Below are 17,618 nucleotides of genomic sequence, written 5' to 3' on the forward strand. Positions count from 1 at the left end.
GGTCACCTAATTTCTGCTGGGTGGCGGCCAGAGCTTGTTTCGGTGTAGCATTTCTTTTCAGCGACCGCACTGGAGGGGCTGGCTGAGCTGTGGGGCCAGCACGCACGAAGCAGGGCCACGGGTGGAACAGGGCCGCGCGGCTCCAGGGTGTCTGTCTCCCAGCCGGCCCAGCCCAGCCCGCACTGAGGGGGCTGCGTTGGGTGTCCAGCAAGCAGAAGCAGCTGAGATCTCAGCCAAGCCACGCCACGGCCAACCTGGCCGGGCTGCCCCGAGCAGGGCCCCACCTGGCTCCACTGGGCTGTGCCGAGCAGGGCCCCCAGTTACCTGTCCAAAAGCCAGAAGCAAGAGAGCTTTCCCAGGGTTTGTTCGTTCTTAAATGTGGATCACAGAGGCGTGTCAAGCTTAAGTGGGTTAAAAAGTTACCAATATTCAAACCAGCCAGTTGATTGGTTCTGTCTGGTCTAGAGGAAGCTGTAAGCACCTCTTTGCAAAAGAACCACTTCCGTGGCTGATGGAGCTCTCCTTAACTAAAAACCCAAACTATGCTAAACCATGACAGTCATATAGCAGTGTACCTCCATTGGAATGCAAATGATAAAGGGCCTTCAGTTTCTTTACTTTCACCGTAGTTCCTGAACACTTCAAATCCCAGTAGGCTTGCCCCTAACGAAGTGAACTAAAAGAATGAAATACATATACACACCCTTAAAACTTTCAAAATATTATTTTAGATAAAGATTTAGAGACCCTAAGGTTCAAATCAGCCTCACAAATGTTCTAAGTTAATTTAATATACTAGTAATGGGGAAAGGATGGGTTATATTGATTTCTGCAATTAAAAAAATTGAAAAAAAAAATTAGTAAGCCACATGACCCTGATTTAATGCAGAGCAATCTTCCGAGGCTGAACATTTCATGGTGTTTTTACCAGCAGATGCCTAGTTTGAGATTAGCAGAAGGTAGATTCAGTCTGAGCAAAAGCTACTCAGCTTTGGTTGGGTTTGTGTGCTGTGATTCCTGCTCGTCTGGCTCTTGAAGAGAGGGTGCAGGTAATTCATTAGGAAAAGGAAACACTGCACACAAGAGTGCCTGAAACCAGCAGCAATGTAGGTCTGTGTGACAAACATTGCAATCTTTGCAATGTCTCTCTTTAGCTGTAGCACCTCCTTCAGCTTCAGCAAGGTTGGTTGTACGGAGAGTGACTTGCCAAAACATGTCCAAACTTTCCCTGCAGCATGAAGCTTTTCTGGCAAAATCCCCCAACTCCAGACAGGGAAACACAGGTGACTTCTGATTTCCCTCTCTATACACATCAACAGCATGATGCAATTCAGGAAAAAAGACAGTATCTCGGAGCTGCTTGGACCCTTTAGCACAGGAAAAGGGCGTTTTTTTTCTCAGACCAAGAAACCGCCACAAACAGCATGGGAGTTGTTGGTCTAATATCCCAGGACTTGTGCTTCCTGTGTTTTAACAAGCTGGGAAGCCCCAGAATCACAGAGCTGAAAGGAATGAGGGACTTACCTTTACAAACAAGCTGTGGGCCTGCTGGTAGATACAACTAGCATTGAGAGATAAAAGAAACAATGGTTGACGGATGGAATGAGAGAGATTTGCCTTTACAAACAAACTGTAGGTCTGCTGATAAATGAAATTAGATACTGAGAGATGAAAGAAACAATGGGAAGAACCATAAATTCCATAGGAATTAAAAGGGGGGGTATACACTAGAAGGAAGTCTTATGTATTAGGCATTTCAGGAAGTCTGTACCTCTCAAGTACCTCAGCCAATGCGGAAAGAGAGAGGGAAATGCGGCCAGGAAATTAGGATAAATAGGAGGCTGCGTCCTCCAAAAATTTGAGAGACCCCAGGGGAAATGCCCCATGGCCTCTCTCTTTATTCAAATAAAGTAACAGGACTCCTCTGTCTCCTTTTTGGACATAAACCTCTAGTGTTTGTGGATTAATTTTCCTGAGAGAGCCCTGTTCAGAGCAGGGCTTGGCTGACCAGCAGCCCTGTAGAACAGGTAATTGATAGGACACAGGCTGGGCTGGCCAGTTGGCCAGGAAAACCCATCTGCTCATGCATCCGTTCACAAGCAACATCCCTGTCTCTGCTAAATGGGAAGGAAATCAAAGGAGCCTGCTATTTTCTGAAGCACGCAGAGAAGCCCTGTGGGAAGGGTGCGCTCCTAGTCATGTCATGCAGGGAAGCTGATGTTACAAGCCTCCACTAGAATATTTACATCCAAGATAATATTTAAAAGGGGACAATTGTATTCAACAATGCAACAGTGTCCTAAAATGAAAAAGAAAGATTATTTCAGATGTCATATGGAGGAGCTTTCTTCTTAGGATTATGGCTACTGAAATTTTCACCAGTGGTAACAGCAGAGGACAATGCAAAGAATGCCCTCCAAGACAAAATTCCTATTCCCTTTTTCTGGATACTATCAATTATTCAGAAGTTGCACCTGATTCTCCCAGAACACATTGTGGAGCCCACATAAAGGCCCACATAATAAAGGCAGCATAGCCCAGTAGCTATGGCAACTCAACACCCACCATAGCTATAAAGCTGAAACAAAGCCTGCTGCAACAGAGCAACTGCAAACTGCGAGAAGCAAAGTTCAGCTACAGACAAACCACCCATTTTGAAAAATTTGCTTCAGTGTCAATTACTTGAATTCTGTACCCACAACCCCTTTGTATAACCAAATGATCACAAACTTTAGGAACTTTTCCTTGTGCTAGTGTCTTGGTTTAGAGACAAGTTTAGGAGAAGAATGCTCTGGAATGAGTGTTTCCTCTAACAAAAAAGGGGTTCCAACAATCCCTTTCTGCCAATGAGAGATTAACAGTAGTGGATGAAAGTGAAGAAAACCAACCATTTATTCACAAACAGAGTGCCAACATGGCACGGGAAAAAATGGTGAATAAATGCTAGATACTGAACTGTCAGGCCTTGCCCCCCTCCATACACACCCCCACACCAGAACAAAAAAACCCCAAAATGCCAGGGAAAGAGAAAAAAAAAACCAAAATGGCTGTCACATAGTGGGGAGGAGAAAAAAAAAGGTGTCGGCTTTTGTCTCAGGGAAGGAAAAAAACCAATGGGTTCACACAGCAGCCTGGGCAAAAACAGATGGGAACCTGATGAATCTCTGATGTTGGTCTCCTCTTCACAGCAGATGAAAATGGTGGATTTAGGGTCCTTTTGATAGGGAAGATGTCTTTACAAACAATTTGATGGGTGAAGGTATGGGTGTTAATGTCTTTAAAACGGGTCTTAATGTCTCTACTAACTTTGGGCAGCAGGTTTGTTACAGAGCCCGGACAGCTGGGCTCCTGAAACAGCAAGGGGGTCTGCACAAGCCTGAACTTCTGAACTTTGGGGTAAAATGACAGATTCAAGAGGGGATATGTGGTAGGCCGTTCAGGAAGGCCGTACCTTCCTAGTACCTCAGCCAATGGGGAACGGAAGAGGGCACCATGCGGCCAGGAGTTTAGGATAAAAGGAGGCTGCACCTTCCAAAATCTCAAGGGAGAAAACACCATGGGCATGTGCCCCAGTGGACTCTCTCCCTTTATTTGAATAAAGCTGTAGGTCTCCTCTGTCTGCTTTGTGGACACTGGCTTTTCATAGCATGATTTTCCATACAAATGGGGTATCGTCCCGAATCTTTCCACCGTCTGGGTCCGGCATGTAGCAAGAGGAGCTGGAGGCGTGCCACACCCAGTTTTGGTGACCAGCTCTCTTCGGCGCTGGCCACTGGGTGATTGATTGGTACCTGAGACTGTCCAGGAGACAGATGACAGGTGGACCAGGCGGGTCCGTGAAGAGTCCACAGGAAAGGACCACTGGACATGGATGCCCAGAGGGGGCAGTAAGGGAAAGTTGAGAAGGGTCTCGGCAAATCTCACCAGTGAGTACAACTTTGGGGAGTAAAACATGGCAGGATGCCCAGGATGGGCAGCAAAGGAAAGTCAAAAAAGGGTCTCAACTATAGGGATGACGATCCCAAAATACCTCTGAAAGATCCTTTGGGAAAATGTTGAGATGGTTTGCACATTCTCCCAGAGGTAGTTAAGGACATGGATGCCTAGAGGGGGCAATAAGAGGAGCTGAGAAAGGGTCTCAGCAATCCACACCCAGAGGGGGTAATATGGTGTTGGTTTGGGAAAGGATTGGTTGAAGGGGAGTGTGGAGAAACATGATTAAGGCAAAGAGCAACGAGAGGCTATGTGATAAGGAAAGAGAAACAGGGAGGTCTGGGAAGCTCTCCACCTTATCTTCAAAATCTGCAGTCTAATATAGGGCTGGCTGCAAGTCTTTTGTATTCCTGGCTTCCAGGATAGGGAAGGCAGGGAGGTATTGTTCCTACAGCCCTACCCCTCCTCGGGCCATTATGGAGCCAGGGGGCAGGATTTGGGTTTGTGCACTTACTACTCAGGCCTTAAGGGGGTTTCTCTATGGTGAGGAGCGCCGAGGCCAGGTGTGGAAATGCAGGACCAGCAGCACGGGTTGTGGACCTGTGGGGGAGATGCGGGACTGAGCCAAGGCTGTGGGGCAGCCACCGCCCCCGCGGGCAGGGGCAGCAGTGGCCCCCTGGCCCCCATGAGGTTGCAGGACGCCCTGGCTACCTGCCCATCCCTGTGGCATTGTCGGCTGTGCCCGCCCGCTGAGCTGTGCCTTGGACCCGGTGCTTTACAGAGCTTGCGGTGCTGGGAGAGCGGCCCAGGGGCCTGGACAGGTGTGCTGGGGGGGTGACTGGACACTGTGTCAGGACGGGGAGCGGCTTTGGTGTGCGGTGTAAAGTACAGTGACCTACTTTGATTTAAGATACAATGTGTCACCAAAGCTTGGCCCAATATCAGAAGGGATTTTGCTTGGGTCACCAGGGAGGAGAGTGATTTTGCAGAGAGTTCGGCGGCTGTGGGAGAGTGAGAGCCCACAGACAGTGGGAGCAGGGGCTGGAGAGGTGGCAGAGTGGGCCCTTGGAAGAATTGGTTTTGAAAGGCACATCAGGTATGTGAAAGAAAGGATGAGGAAAAGGTAAAGGTACAGGCAAGGATAATGGCACAGTTTTTACAACCCCCAATGGGAAAAAGTGCAGGGAGGCCCAGGACCAAAGGGAAGGGGGTAGCCACCAGGACAGCGATTGGGAAGGAATGAATGTGCCATTTGTAAAAAAGAGAACATTAGAAATGGATTGTTAAGGGTATCAGGATCTCCTATTGTAGCAGGGGCTCAACACACTGGAGCCCTTGCTGGACTGAGAAGCGTGTTTCCTAGTAGACATAGGAGCCTCTCTGTCTAATTTGAATTTTATGCCAAAGGGGGGACAATTATTCAAATGTTCTTTTGCTAAGTGGGAAAGATGAGCAGGTGTGTTTCAGTCAACCACTGTCGGTGAATCTGTGTGTTAATTTGAACTTAGCCAGTATAAAAGTAACACAGGGATACCCGTGAGAGTTTGCTGAATGTGTGGAGCTGCCTTTTTGTGTAGTTTGTTTGCGAGTATTGCAGCTACAGAATATCAGGTTTTAGTCCTGCAAGGTGTACCTGCCTGGGCTATTCATGTAGCAGGGTTTGCTTAGGTGCTTTGAATTTTTTAAGGGAAGTGTGTTAATTTGAACTCAAAAGTGTGGGCAGTCCCAAGGGAAAATGGAAAACTGGATATGGAGGCCTCTCCAGATTACTCTGAGGTAATCTCTGGACAACTGGTGTCTAAAAAAGCAATACCCTCTTTCAAGGGAAGGAAGGAAGGGGCTGCAGCCTGTTGCTGAATCCCTGCTAAAGGCAGATCTTCTGGAGCCGTGTATGTCCCCCTATAACACTCCTATCCTACCAGTTACGGTGCAGGACCTGAGAACAGTAGGTGAGACTATTAAACCAAGGCACTCCATGGTCCCAGATCCTTATACCATCTTGAACCAGGTTCCCTCCTCACACTGCTACTATTCAGTACTTGATTTAAAAGATGCTTTCTGGGGATGCCTACTTAGAGAGCACAGTAAACAGTATTTTGCCTTTGAGTGGGAACAAGGGGGAGAATGGATTATTTGTGCAAGGTATTAACCGAATTTACTCCATCCCTAGGAATTAAGTTATTTCAGTATATGAAGGGCTTGCTCCTATTGGGAGAATGGGAAGAGGTACGGGAAGCCACTGTGATTTTCTGGCTGGAGGAGGGTGACTTGGAGTGTCTGAAAGGAAGGCACAGGTTGAAGGAAAGGTTGAATGTTTGGGGCGTATTTTAATGGCAAGCTTGCAGTGTGTTGGCCCAGAGGGGGTCCAGGGAATCTTGGAGATGCCATTGCCCAGAACTGAAGGGGAGCTGTGACAATTTTTAGGATTAATAAGGTATTGCAGGACCTGGATTAAGGACTTTTTATTCTGTGACTTTTAAAATCCAGATAGCCCCGATGTTGTGGTATGGACACCAGAAAGACAGCAAAACTTTAGCCAGACTCAGAAAAGGAATTGGAATTGTATGTGGATGTTAAGCAGGGCTGTGCCAAAGGAATTCTAGTGCTAAAATGTTTGACCCATTGGCAAGGGGATGGCCCATTGTTTGCTCTAACAGTAACTGAGGCTCTGTTGTCTGCAGAATTGTGCAGCCACGGCTTTGATGGTAACTGATGGCAGAATTGTTAAAAGTCTGGCATCAAGTTCTAAATGGATGACCAGCACCAGGCTGTTACAGTATGAAACCTCTTTAATGGAACAGGAGGATTTAGAACTGAGAACCCAGCCTCCTGTTTAACTGGTCCTGAGAAAGGAACCTTAAAGGAGACTCATGACTGTATCCAGGTAACAGATCTCCAGACTGGAGCTAGGGAAGATTTAGAGGATACCCCCTGGCCAAATGGGGGAAAGGTATTTATTGATGGATCTTCAAGAGTCATAGGGGGAAAACAAGTCGCTGGATATAGTAAAAGGAGGAGAATTGCAAGAAGAGGGGAAACTACCATGGACATGGTCAGTACAGACCACAGAATGGTATTCCTTAATAAAAGCCTGCAAAGAGTATCAAGGAAAGGTGATGAATATATTTATAGATTCAAGGTATGCATGTGGGGTGGTACATGCGTTTGGAAAACTGGGAGGAGAGGTTTGTTAACTTGCAGAGAAGAACGTTTGCTTAGGAGAGCTCAATTACTCGCCTCTTGGAGGTGGTGAATTTACCAAAAGAGGTAGAAATAATACATGTTAGGAGACATCAGGCAGGGTACTCAGAAAAGACAATAGGTAATCAACTGGCCAGTGGAGATATTCAGAAAGCAGCACTTCTGCCAGAGGTCTCTGAGATCCTCCCTTTGCTCCCTGGCTCAGCCACTGCCAGGGGGAGGGGGCAGTGGTGCTGTCTTTTCCACCAGAGGAGTTGGAGATAATTAAAAGTGGTGGGGCAGAAGAAAGAAGGGAGAATTGATTTACAAAGGACAGTGTAAACAGTGGATTCCAGGAGCTTTGACCCTGCAAATACTAAAACAACTCCATGGGGGGGTGTCATTGGTGCTGTTGAAGATTGGCAGAGACCTTCCTAAAGACGTACTGCCTTGGGTCTTTTTGTTTTAGCAAAATGAGCTATTGAGATTGCAAGGTGGGGAGTGACCCTGGGTTATATGTCCTATCCAAGGTGTGTTTTGCTTAGATGCCCTGGGCGAGAGGGCTTGAATATCTTCTGGTAGTGGTATGCTAGCTGGCAGGATGGCCAGAGGCATTTCTGGTCACATCAGCAACTATTGCATCAGTTATTAAAGTATTTCTGGAACAAATAATTCCAGGATGTGGGATTGCAAAGACAGTGGACTTGGGAGAACTCATTTTACAAGGGGATCCTTCAAGGGATTATGGCTGCTTTGAGAATTCACTGGGACCTCCATAGCCCCTGGCACCCTGAGAATTCCAAAGAAAGGATAAATGGAGAAATAAAGAAACACTCTTTGAAGCAGGTGACAGAAATTAAGATGCCATGGGTAACGGCTTTGTCACTAGCTTTGGCAAGAATAAGAGCCAAACCCCGAGGAAATCATGCCCCTTTAAATTAATTTTCAGTGTGGTGGGGAGGTGAAGATGTATATTTAAACCAGTATGTGGCCAGAAAACTGTGTCTCGTGAAATCTCTTTGACAGGACACCCAGTTAGCACAAACGCTGCCTTTGGACTTTGCTGTTCGTAACATCCAACCAGGACTGCAGGAACAGCAGTCAGGACAGCTGAACACAGGTGGACCCGTCATATTCTAGTCAAGATCTCTAAAAACCCAGAGATTTAGACTTCTCAGCAGGAGGAAAAGGATGGGAAACTCTTGGGGTCTCCCCCCCTGCCATGGAGCCCTGGGAGATGGGCCCTGGGGGGGAGGCACGGGGTTTCCCTGCCCCTGGTCAGCCTCATTCCCAGTTGGTTGGTTTGTGTTCCCCGGTGTGGCCAAGGACCCTCGGGTCCCGTGACTGGGGGAGTTCCTGAGCAGAGCCCCGGCCATGCGGCTGGAGAAATAAAGATCTCTGAAACATCTACCAAGAACCTGTCCATATATACTTCTTTTCCACAGAACTCCTGGTTTGATATATGCTTGTTACAGTAATCCCCGCTGTAACAGGAAACCTTTGGTATCAGTAGCCATGGATCACCTACAATGACCTCTAATGATTAATGGGCTAATATGAACTGTCATTGTCTACTTTATTCTCTGTATTTACTTGCCACACCTGATGCAGAGGCCAAATGTGGAAAAGCTGGGAGGGGGTGTTTCAAACGTTAATCTTTATACCATGCCAGGTTGCTAAAAAAGGTTAAGTTAATGTCTTGGTGTGACTTTATGATGTGTGTCCCCTGTCATCTGCTCTATGCCCAGACATGAACCCTGTGCCTTTCTGTACCTTTATGGGAGAGGGGGGAGAGCTGGTGGAATTCCTTCAGCGCTGTGTTCAAAACACAAGATAAGCTCGCTGGCGTCTCCTGCCCAGCTGCTCTGCTTCTGCAGCAGGGAAGAGTTACATTCCTCTTGTTTTTTTAGCTAGTTTTTTGCTCGTTAGCTAAAGCATGAAGCCCTGGGACTTTGGTTTCTTTTTCTTCTCTTTTGGAACTGTTTAGAACACCGGAACATCATCGGGATACCCTACATCACTGGCCCAGAGGGGGCCCACGCCAAACCCCAGCTCCGGAGAGGAAAAAGCCACACCCACAAAGGACTTTGAAATCTACCCAGGTTCTCTCCACAGCAAGAGGTTTCATTATTTAGCATTATTCTTTTTCTTTCCCATGTCTGCATGCACTTTACTTATTAAATAAACAGGTGTTTTTTTCACTTTCCTCCGAGGGAAATTCTTTCCAAACCTGGTGGAGGAATGGGATGGCTGTAACTTGCTTTCTATCAGAGGATGTTCATTTTGGATGTCCATTTCGGACATTCCTCCGAATTTGCCTTAAACCAGGACAAATAATTAGTTGTGCTCAGCACAGGGCCTGGAAGAAAGTGAAAAACTGTGATAATTACATTTTGGTTTTAATTACTTTTTTATTGGGGTAAAGTAGTCACCATGTTGGTTGAGTTCATAATGTCTCTCTGGTTTGAGGTACTAATGTCTATCTGGTCTCTAGGCCTGTTTGCCTATCCACAGATTGGTCCGTTTTTTTCCCTGGTACGTAACTTTTACCGAGTAGGGGCACGAATCCAGATTTCTATTTTGCTGTGCTCAGTGATAATGGTTTATAGGAAGTTAACAGAGGTACTGGAAGTTGTTGAAAATGTGCATGGTCTTTTGTTTCTCCATCCTAATCCCAGTCCTACTTTCAGTAGCCTGTTTTGGGGATTTATTAGTAATTGCATCCAGTTTGTTAGAGGAGGAGGAGGGGATGGGGTTTCCCTGCCTTTCATCTCCTTCCCCTTTAAATTTGATACGTCACCTTTTGAGAATGTTCAGTTTCCCCTGGATGTTAGAGAGACCACCTTCCTGGTATTTTATCTGGTAGGTTTCCTCTATATGGTCTGCAGCTTGTCTAGAATGAGGGATGAGATTTCCAGGGTGGCTGATGAGACACCTGACCCAGGCGTGGAAAATCCTGAGTGGTGTGGGGAATGGGAGGATATGGGCCAAGCCCTGAAGGAATTCTCTGACTCAATAGCCTGGAATTTCCCCCCCGAACAAATGCAGAACCCAGCTGAGGTGGGGAAATATCTGAAAGAGAAGTGCAATGACAAGTCTAATGAGAAAAAGCTCATTGCAATATGTCGGGCCTTGGCATATGCCTATCACACACTGCAGCAGGTGAAGGTAGAGGGGCAGGAAGATAAATCAGCAGACACCTCAGTCACTCAAGCTGCAGCCAAACCAGACTGTGAGCCTAAGCCATCGACAGTTGTTCCTACCATGAGAAAAAAACACACAACCAAAACCAATCGCCCAGTGAAAGATGATGATGCGGGGTAAGGATCCTCAAAGCCAGCAACTAACTCAGAACCAGAAATCATTATTGAGTCCATGTCCATGAAGGACCTTCATGGCCTGAGAAAGGACTACACCCAACAGCCTGATGAATATATATTAAATTGGATGCTCCATATTTGGGATGCTACAGGCAATGATACAATTTTGGACAGTACTGAAGTGAGGCATTTGGGATCCCTGTCACATGATCTGGCTACCAACCAAGGGATAGTAAAGAGGCCTGAACCTCTCAGTCTTTGGACACAGCTCTTGAGAAGTGTGAGGAAAAGACCTGTGCCAAGATGATTTCTATGTGCAGCAAACCCCATGGAAGACCATAGAACAAGGGATCCAGTGCTTGAGAGAACTAGCAGTGGTAGAGATTGTCTAAACAGATGACCCAGGATTGAGGAGTCCAGACAGGGTAAGATGTACATCAGTGATGTGGCAAAAACTCGTATGACTTGGGCTGCAAGAATACGCTTCTGCTTTAGCAATGATGAAACCAGATGATGGGGATGAGACCATGGGTGAAATGGTGAAGAAGCACCAAGCATATGCAGATGCTGTACATGGCCTAACACATTGTAGTGGGTTGAGTTCGAAACCAGGCAGAAACACCAATTAAATGTAGTGGTTTTGATTCAAAATATTCATTACTTACTTATTTTCCTTCTGTGAGATAAGAATTAGGAGAAAAGCAAAGCAGGCACAAACCTTAACCAGTTGCAGTACAATGAAAGAGTTTTATTACTAATAGAATTAAAAGTAAAGAGAAAATAACAAAACAAAATTAAAGCAAATTCCCCCCCCCCCCAGCACTTCTCTCCTTTTACCCAGCTCACACAAGGGATAACAGAACATGGGATGTTAGTCAGTGTTCCAGTTCTTGAAAAGTCTCTCTCTTATGCTTAAGGAAAAAAGGGTTTTCCTTCAGTTGCACGTGGTTCCCAAACTGCCACAAACAGCAGATCCGCCCGGAAACAAACAATCTGCTGTGTGTAGAACATCTCTCCCATGAAAAATCTCACAGTTCCTTCACACTACAAAACATGGGCCATCACATGGGGTTATTCATCTTTTTAAGGATAAGTTATTTTGGCCTTCACACAAAGGCTTTTCTTCGCCACAAGTCTCTAACAGCCTCTTACTACTTCTATATAGCCTGGCATAGGCATTCTTCACAATCTTCACAGGCACACGAAGATACTCCATCCCCCCATGTTCTTCAAATGGATAAAAGAGACAAACAGTTTGTGGTATTACAGTTTCTTACCACGGCACGCAAGAAGGTTTCTTTTAAGCTGTGCGCCAGAATCGCGGCACCGCCCTCTTTTCTCCCATCGCCATGCTCAGCTCCGTCCCACGTGACTCACTTCTCTTTCTCTCTGACTCTGGAGCCGCCATGTTGAAGAGTGTTCTTGTTCAGGCTTTACAGTGGGGAAAGCCTCGCTCCCTCTGTGCTGCTGGCTGTGTAGTGTCCTCTTCAGTTCAGCACGAAGTGTGCTGGCTGCAGACAGGAGGCTCTGCCGGCTCCCGTTGACTCTGCCAGCTCTGCATGGAGAGGAGAGGGACCCGCCTGTCCCCAGAAGCCACACTGGATGGGTTTAGCTGTGAGCAGTCCATGGCTGGTTTTAGCTGCCTGCGGCTCTGGGACAGTCCCCCCGCAGTGATCCAGGGTCCGTGCCGCAGCGTTGGGAAAGGGGGAAAGGGGCAGTGGCCCCAGCCCGGCCCGGCGGGGCCAGGAGGCTCAGAGCCCCCCCACCTCCCAGCAGGCGAGCGCCGACAAAAAAAGGGGAAGTCCCGCCTTTCTGTGCGGTTTAAATATGTAAATTGTGAGAAGCGTAATTGGTCTTAAAGACTGTCCATCAACTCAGGGTCAACCCAATACACACATGCAAGAATTTGCAGCTGTGGAAACATGTCTGCAGAAAGTGGAAGATAAGATAGAGGAGAATCACCAAGAACTCAAGAAAGAGATTAAAGAGGGCCTTCTCCAAATCTCGGTGGTACAGATCAGAGATTCTGGTACCAGATGCCGACATCCCCCAGGCAGAGAGAGAAGATACACTCCGTGAGGTGAGCTGTGGTTCTTCCTATGTGATAGTGGGGAAAACATGAAGAGGTGGATAGACAACCCACTTCTGCTCTGGCAGCACGAGTGCATGAACTGAAGGAGCACAAGACTCAGAAAGGAAGTTCCACCAGAAAGGAAGCAGTTCCAGTTGCCCATAGCCGAACTGTCAGGTATGATGGAAGAGGACACGTCCAATCCCCTTGAAGGAACCTCTAAAATGTATGCTCAGGGAAGGAACGATAACCAGAACTAGAGGGGCCCTGCCTCTAGCCAGGTAGAGGCCAGGGAAAACCATATTTTTTGGACTGTGTGGATTCGTTGGCCTGGCACATCAGAACCACAAAAATATAATGCCTTGGTTGACACTGGTGCACAGTGCACAAGAATCCCATCGCAACATGTGGGGGCAGAATCTGTTTCTATTGCTGGGATGACAGGGGGATCACAGGACTTGACCCTGGTGGAAGCTGAGGTGAGCCTGACTGGAAATGAGTGGAAGAAACAAATCATTGTGACTGGCTCAGAGGCCCCGTGCATTTTGGACACAGACTTCCTCCGAAGCGGGTATTTCAGAGATGCAAAGGGACTCAAGTGGGCTTTTGGAATAGCTGTTGTGGAGACAGAGGGCATTAAGCAATTGAACACCTTGCCTGGACTATCAGAGAACCCATCTGCAGTAGGCCTTCTGAAGGTGGAAGAACAAAGAGTACCAATTGCCACCTCGACAGTGCACCGCCGGCAGTACCGGACAACTCGAGATGCTGTGATCCCCATCCACAAGATGATCTGTGAGCTGCAGAGCCAAGGGGTGGTCAGCAAGACCCACTCACCCTTCAACAGCCCCATCTGGCCCGTGCGCAAATCGGAAGGAGAATGGAGATTGACTGTGGGCTATTGTGGCTTGAATGAAGTGACTCCACCATTGAGCACTGCTGTACCAGACGTGTTGGAGCACCAGTACGAGCTGGAGTCCAAAGCAGCAAAGTGGTACGCCACTATTGACACTGCTAATGCATTTTTCTCCATTCCTCTGGCAGCAGAGTGCAGGCCTCAGTTTGCCTTCACCTGGAGGGGTGTGCAGTACACCTGGAACCGACTGCCCCAGGGGTGGAAGCACAGTCCCACCATCTGCCGTGAACTCATCCAGGCTGCACTAGAAAAGGGTGAGGCTCCAGAACATCTGCAGTACATTGATGACACCATTGTGTGGGGGAACACCGCAACAGAAGTGTTTGAGAAAGGAGAGAAAATCATCCAAATTCTCCTGGAAACCAGCTTTGCCATCAAGAAGGGCAAAGTCAAGGGACCTGCCCGGGACATCCAGTTCCTGGGAGTAAAGTGGCAAGACGGACGGTGTCAGATTCCCACCGAGGTCATCAATAAGATCACAGCAATGTCTCCACTGACCAACAAGAAGGAAACACAAGGTTTTCTAGGTGCCATAGGCTTCTGGAGAATGCACATTCCTGAATACAGCCAGATTGTGAGCCCTCTCTACCTGGTTACCTGCAAAAAGAACAATTTCCACTGGGGCCCTGAACAGCAACAAGCCTTTGCCCAGATGAAGCAGGAGATCACTCATGCAGTAGCCCTGGGCCCAGTCAGGACAGGACTGGAAGTGCTCTACTCTGTAGCCGGGAGCCATGGTCTGTCCTGGAGCCTTTGGCAGAAGGTGCCTGGTGAGACTCTGGGTTGACCACTGGGATTCTGAAGCCGAAGCTACAGAGAGTCCGAAGCCAACTACACTTCAACAAAGAAAGAAATCTTGGCAGCCTATAAAGGAGTTCAAGCTGCCTCAGAGGTAATCGGCACTGAAGCACAACTCCTCCTGGCACCCTGACTACCGGTGCTGGGGTGGATGTTCAAAGCAAAGGTTCCCTCTACCCACCATGCCACCAATGCCACATGGAGCAAATGGATTGCTCTCATCACACAGCGTGCCCGTATCGGAAAACTGAATCGCCCTGGGATATGGAAATAATCACAACTTGGCCCAAAGGTGAAAACTTTGGTCTCATTGACGAAGAGGAACAAGTGACGTGCTGAGGAAGCTCCACCATACAACCAACTGTCATCAGAAGACACACACTATGCTTTTTTCACTGACGGTTCCTCTTGCATCATAGGTATGAAATGAAAGTGGAAAGCAGACGTATGGAATCCCACATGACAAGCTGCAGAAGCTACTGAAGGAGGAGGTGGATCAAGCCAACTACCTGAACTCAAAGCTGTTTTGGCTGGCCCTGGACATTGCTGAAAGAGAGAAGTGGCCAAAGCTATACCTCTACACTGATTCATGGATGGTAGCCAATACTCTGTGGGGATGGCTGGAAAAGTGGGAAAAGGCTAATTTGCAGCATAGGGGAAAACCAATTTGGGCTGCTGAAGAGTGGAAAGACATCCCTGCCCAGGTAGGAAAGCTACCTGTGAAGGGTCTGCCATATAGATGCCCATGCTCCCAAGAGCAGGGCTAATGAGAAGCACCAAAATAATGAGCAGGTATATCAGGCTGCAAAGATAGAGGTGTCCCAGATAGACTTAGATTAGAAACACAAGGGAGAGTTGTTCCTAGCTCAATGGGTCCATGATGCCTCAGGCCATCAAGGCAGAGATGCCACCTACAAGTGGGCATGAGACCAAAGGGTGGATCTAACCATGGACAGTATCTTGCATGCACTGTGATCAAGCAGGCCAAGTGGTTGAAACCCCATGGTATGGTGGGCGATGGTCCAAATACAAGTATGGGGAGGCCTGGCAGATTGATTACATCACACTGCCTAAAACATACCAAGGCAAGTGCTACGTTCTCACAATGGTAGAGCCCACCACAGGATGGCTGAAGACCTACCCTGTGCCTCACACTACAGCCCATAACACCATCCTGGGCCTGGAAAAGCAAGTCCTTTGGAGGCATGGCACCCCTGAGAGAATTGAATCTGATAATGGGACTCATTTCAAAAACAGCCTTATAAACACCTGGGCTAGAGAACATGGCATTGAGTGGGTGTACCATATCCCTTACCATGCACCAGCTGCAGGCAAAGTAGAATGGTGCAATGGATTGTTTAAAACCACCTTGAAGGCACTAGGTGGGGGATCTTTCAAAAATCGGGAGCAGCATCTAGCAAAGGCCACCTGGTTAGTTAACACCTGAGGCTCCACCAATCGAGCTGGCCCTGCCCAATCTGAGCCCCTGCATACAGTGGATGGAGGTAAGGTCCCAGTAGTGCATGTCAGAGGCCTGTTAGGAAAGACTGTTTGGGTTAATTCTGCCTCGAGTACAGACAAACCCATCTGTGGGGTTGTCTTTCCTCAGGGTCCTGGTTGGACATGGTGGGTAATGCAGAGGGATGGAACAACATGTTGAGTACCACAGGGAGATTTGGTGTTGGGTTAGAGCCACATGTAATGTGGAATGCCTATATACCACTGCTTCCTGAGTGTCACTGTTTGTACACAGCTGTATATATATATATACATATATATATATGTATGTATGTATGTATGTATGTATGTATGTATGTATGTATGTATTGATGTGTGTGTGTAGTTAGAATACATTAGTTTGGGCACTGAGCTGACAATATGGGATTAGGGGTGGAATGTTGTCATGGTTTAGTATAGTTTGGGTTTTTTGTTAGAGGCTCCATCAGCCACGGAAGTGATGCTCTTGCAAAGAGGTGCTTACAGCTTCCTCTATGACCTGACAGATCCTATCAACTGGCTAGTTTGAATATTGGCAACTTTTTAACCCACTTAAGAAGCCTGACATGCCTCTGTGATCCACATTTAAGAACAAACAAACCCCGGGAAAGCTCTCTTGCTTCGGGCCTTTGGACAGGTAACTGGGGGGCCCACAGCGCAGCCCCACAGAGACAGGCCGTGCCCTGCTCAGCCTGGGCCGGGCCAGAGGACAGCCATCCTGGAGCCGTGCGGCCCTGTTCCACCCGCAGCCCCTTAGTGCAGGCCAGCCCCGCAGCCCTGCTCCGTGCAGGCGGTTCGGCCTGGCTCCCCCCCTCCAGTGTGGCCGAAGATTCATCTGAAGGCAAAGGCAAAGATCATGTGACCAACCAGCTGTGGGGCCCAGGTGAGATTAACCCTTTTAGTGCTGTAAGTTTCCTCCAGAACAGATGAAATCTGCAGACATCAATCCTCTCCTGAGTCAGAGGAAGAGGAAAGGTGAAGGCACGTGAAAAAACGCCATAGAGACACCAAAGTCAATGAAGGAGGAAGAGCTGAAATGCTGAGGGAGTAGAAAGAGGAGTTGCTTCAAGCTTAGAAGCTGAAATTCTGTTGTAAAGCTATGGTCATGGACTATGATACCTCAGAGTACCCACTGTAATTTCATGAAAGCATGGGGGGGTGGAGCATTCAAACTGCAATTGTGAGCAAAAGTATCTGTGCTGAAATAAGCAAATGACTGTAATTGTGAGCAGAAGTACCTGTGCTGAAATGACCAAATATTGAAGTAGCTGTAATTTGATGAGAAGCTTGAACAGAAAGAGATGAAAGTGATGAAGACCCTTGCTCTGAAGGGAGGAGGAGGGCCTCTGTTTCTGGAAATGAAGATGCTCCCAGAGATGGGTGAAGAGAACCTTTACCTCTGAACAGCTCATCCTTAAAAATGGTACCCCAGTAGCTCAAGACTGGACCCTCGAAAGCAGTTGTGGGGAAGGCTGTAAGTCGAGGGAAGGTACTCTCACATGCAAGCAGAGAACCAACCAGGGCAGCTCTCTCCCTGTGACATTGAAGCCATGAGAGAACTGTTTCTTGTGGAGATGTCTCCATAGCATGAGCAAGAGAGACTCCTCTCCCTAAGTGAAGTGAAGAAGGTTATTATAGAAGTGGTAAACTGACTGAAAATCTCAAGGGTTGTCTTTTTACATTGTCAGTGGGACAAGGGAGAAAGGTGGGGGGAAGAAGGTGTTCTGAAGGTTTAGTCTAACTTTTTTTTTTTCCCCTTTCTTTTAGGTCTAATAAGTTAATAAACTTCTTTATATTCTTTTCAGTTTTGTGCCTGCTTTGCTTTTCTCCTAATTCTTATCTCACAGAAAGAAAATAAGTAAGTAATGGATATTTTGAACAAAACCACTACACTCAATTGGTG

General features: G+C 47.5%; 1 protein-coding gene across 2 annotated transcripts in view; it reads right to left on the reverse strand.

Annotated features, from left to right (window-relative positions):
* The window catches only part of KIAA0930 (KIAA0930 ortholog), an 89,274-nt gene that overhangs the window by 34,962 nt on the left and 36,694 nt on the right, over window positions 1-17,618 (reverse strand). The window lies entirely within an intron of this gene.

The sequence above is a fragment of the Corvus kubaryi genome, unplaced genomic scaffold, assembly GCF_017639235.1.
Source record: "Corvus kubaryi isolate FWS band 111438036 unplaced genomic scaffold, C.kubaryi_AGA036_p1.0 74, whole genome shotgun sequence".
NCBI lineage: Eukaryota > Metazoa > Chordata > Aves > Passeriformes > Corvidae > Corvus > Corvus kubaryi.